Source organism: Haplochromis burtoni, unplaced genomic scaffold (assembly GCF_018398535.1).
Source record: "Haplochromis burtoni strain Fernald_Lab_line unplaced genomic scaffold, NCSU_Asbu1 Contig_40, whole genome shotgun sequence".
Classification (NCBI taxonomy): Eukaryota; Metazoa; Chordata; class Actinopteri; order Cichliformes; family Cichlidae; genus Haplochromis; species Haplochromis burtoni.
The window spans coordinates 1,225,084-1,229,204 of NW_024582401.1; positions in this window are offsets into that span (position 1 = coordinate 1,225,084).

Below are 4,121 nucleotides of genomic sequence, written 5' to 3' on the forward strand. Positions count from 1 at the left end.
ACCTTCCGGTTACAGATGCGATTCCCAACCCCCTGAGCCACGGTCGCCCATGTAGATGGATGTTAAAGCAGAAAACGGTTAGTTTTTAAAACTAACAAGCTCAGAAGTCAATATTTGGTATGACCATGTTGTTCTGAACTCTCTTAGGCAGATGTGTGTCAGCACTCACATTTGTACCTCTCTCCTGACCTCCACTGTGTGGAATCCTTCTCTTCGGCTGTCACACCAGTTTCTCATTAATCTCACAGTATTTAAAGACCAGCTCCGGCTTTCATTCTCTGCCAGATTGTCTGCCTTCTTTTTGTGGTAATCAGGCCTCTCCAGGTTTCTCCTGTGTTTCTGCAAATCTGCAAGTTTACCGTCCTTGTTTCCTTACTTCCCAGTGTTTACTGTGTGGCTGGAAAGCAGCTGTATATCCAGTATCACTTACCTATCCCCATCAAGCTGGTCCCTGCCTTCTGAAATATTTCTTCAGCAAACTGCTAAAAAGATCAGTGGCCATCCTCTGAGAACCAGTCAAGTAAGAGATAGCATTTCACTCTCTGGCACTCTCTTCTGTGGAAGAGAACCTACCTTTGGAACGTATTTCTCCTTTCTGTCAGTGACCAAAATCCCTGTAACCTGAACTCTTACCAGGAATTCCTGTGACTGAGCTCACCTCCAGTAATTGCTTGTTTCCACTCAATAAACCTTTTGAATTTTGAGTTTGTCCACATTGGGTCCTGCCTTGGAGTTCACATAGCTGTATTGCCACTCTTGCCATAAGACAAATAGGTTTTTGGGAATCAACTTGTTGGTGCAAAAATGTGGTCTTATCTTAGGCGACTAAAGAAATGGGAACAGATGATGTGTTTTTGCAACAGATGTTTCTCTACATCCACCCAACACAACAGGGGTGAATGGTTCTTTGTAAGCACCACAAGCCAAATTACATTTAATCCCATTATTTTCAAGGGTACACGGTAAATAGAATGGTTCTTCTATTATTCCTGAGCACTCCAAGCTTTTTATACAGCTTGCCACATTCACCCATTCATATGCCTTTTCTATGCAAGTGCTTTCTAATATTCACACACATTTATAGACTCGATGGATCAGGGGACCAACTTAGGGTTAAAAACTTGGATATTTGACATGCAGACTGGAGCAGACAGGGATTGAACCACCAACCTTCCAATGAGTAGATGATCTGCTCATTCAATCAACTCCTGAACTATCTGGTTGTTAAGTCTGACGTCACTAGCCGTGTCTGGGCCTAAACTCCGCTGCAGGTCCATATATCAAACGATCACTATGGCATTACTGAGAGTTGAAAAACTGTCTAAAGTCTTTCATCTTTAATAAAATGATCAGCGTTCTGCTCTACCAGGTGTAACAATTGAGTTTAACATCCAGGCATCCATGAAAACCGAATTTATGACATTTAACGGAGTTAGAAGTTAGCAGGAAGTTAGCTCGCTAGCTTCTATCTAAATACAATATAGCATGTCCTGACTGCGGGGTTTTGGAAACAAATTAAAACGTACAGCTCTGTTATCACTTCCAACATAAATGAAGACAGAAAACTAAACAGCAGTGACGTTTGTAGGGTTACTGAAGTTTGGCTAGCTGGTATATAATGATGTGCTACGTGACCGCTAGCGACACAGCTATGTTAGCATAATATAAACAAGCTAACTTTTTTCCACTCGATAAAAGTTAACGTGAGTGTTCTCGGTGGTCAGGAACAAATGTAATCGCATGGCAGGATGCTGTAAAAGGACCAAACTTCAGCCAGGAGAACAACTGAGATAATCCATCCACAATACGAGGTTAGTCATTCATATACTGCTGCATGGGCTGGGCTGTAGTTACATCCTAAGGTTTTAAAAACTGAGCTTAAATAAATGATTAGTGGTAATAAAAGCCGAGGGAGGTCAACAGTGATCACTGACTGTTTTAGGAGCTTTTTGAGATTAAATAGAAGAAAATACATAACATTAAACATGTTAACAACACAAAAGCCATATTAAACGCAGACTACTTTAGGCCCGGAAGTAGGATTCGTCACGTCATCACTTAACGACCGGATAGCAATTCCGAGAGTAGGCAGCTATCATCCAATACGTGACAAAAAACAAACAAACAAAAAAAACAAGTTAGAAACTGCACTCAAGACCAAATGAAAACAACAAAAACAATAAAGAAGTAGGGATGATACATGTCCCTTGAGGATGTGGGGAAGTTTAGCCAGTGGAAATTACGGTTAGTTGCATTAAACACATTAAGCACAGAAAACAAGTTCTTTGACATGTTTGACTTCTTGGAATGTAAGAAAATGTTAACTGTAACTGTTCATTAGAGTAATAGAGTGAACAACATACCTATTAACAGGACATTGATATTTGTCACTGGTACAAAAATAAATCTGTTTTCTACGGAAGCCCGTTTCCGCCACTAAAAAAAAAAAAGGATCCATAACTTAAAATTTCGAGTTATTTTCTCGGAATTCCGAGTTATTTTCTCAAAATTCCGAGTTATTTTCGCGAAATTTTGAGAAAATAATTCGGAATTTTGAGAAAATAACTTGGAATTTCGATTTATTAACTCAAAATTTTGAGAAAAGCAACTCAAAATTTCGAATTAGCGCTGCCAATCAGTAATCGTGAATGACGTCATTTCCTTGTTACCCGGAAGCTGAAGCCCTCAGCTACAAATGCTACAGCTAAGCTACCGGTATTACATCCAGTCGTGAATGCACAGATTGCTGAGTGTTTTCAGCCTGGCTTCACAAATGATGAAATCCCTGTGTTATTAGCTGAATCACATGGTGTTACTATCAGCAAACGTACTTGCGAAAGCGCTAATTTGTTGGGATCCATTTTTGAGTGCGTGTTCCTCTGCACCATATGCTTCCGGGTAACAAGAAAGCGACCTCATTCACGTATATTTTTGATTGGCAGAGCTAACTCGAATTTTTGAGAAAAGTAACTCGAAATTTTAAGTTATATTTCTCGAAATTTCGAGTTAATAAGTTGAAATTTCGAGAAAATAACTCGAAATTTCAAGTTATGGATACTAGCTTTTTTGTTTTTATTTAGTGGCGGAAATGGGCTTCCACAGTTTTCTGACCCGACACCAGTGTTGTTAAATTTAGATTAGTTTAACTTGCAGTCATTTGGTTATGGCTCATTTTGGTTACGGTTAAAAATAACAACTTGGTTAAGCTAGACTGGCTGCCCTGTCAGCTCACTTTGTGGCTGATTGTGTCATGCTGTTTTTTTGCTAAGTGGCTGCTGAAAGTGTCAAAATACCTACAGCCAATTGCTTCATGAGGTGGCCCCCAACACCACACCTACCAACACGACTGCCTAATCTGACAATATGTTTACATTACTGAAACTGCAATCTGCCTGTGCACTGTTATTTGCAGGCAGTTCAATCATGAGAAAATTTGTAGTGAAGCCATTTTTGTAATTTTGATAAACCGGTATCAAGAACCTTAATAAAAACAGACATTTAGACTAAAGAACTGGGTTTTATGTTCACAAAACCCAAATGCTATTGGATATGTCAAATAAAATGTGAGTCCAGTTGTTTCTCTTCCACTCTGGGTTTTGTCTCTAATGTCCTGGCGCTCCTTTCCTCTGGGAGGATGTTTGACAGGAAATGGAATTGGCCTGAATCCCTAGCGGGGTTCAGGCAGCCACTTCCTGTGCCAACCCATGCCAACCCGTGCCAGTTTACAGCTCAGCCCAGACCACCGTGAGAAAAACAGCGTAAACCATCCGCTGGGAAAATGCAGAATGGGCCTTCCCTTCCTCTGCCGTGCCCCCCCAACCCCCCATAGGAAAAAGATAAAAAAGCAGTTCAATGCATCATATATTTCTGCTGGATCAAATAGTGTTGCAGTGTTTTGCAAAAGCTCACTCCAAGACATGGATACAGCTAAAGAGTTGGGATCAGATGACACAGAAAGTTTTTAAAGGAAACACTATCGAGAGATTACAGACATGTAAAACAGAAAGACGATAGGACGTGGTTGGTTTAACCCCATATGGAAAAGAAATAGTAAAAACATATATGATTTACTCATGAAAGTGGCCACTTTCTCATTACTTTCATATATTGTTTTAGTAAGT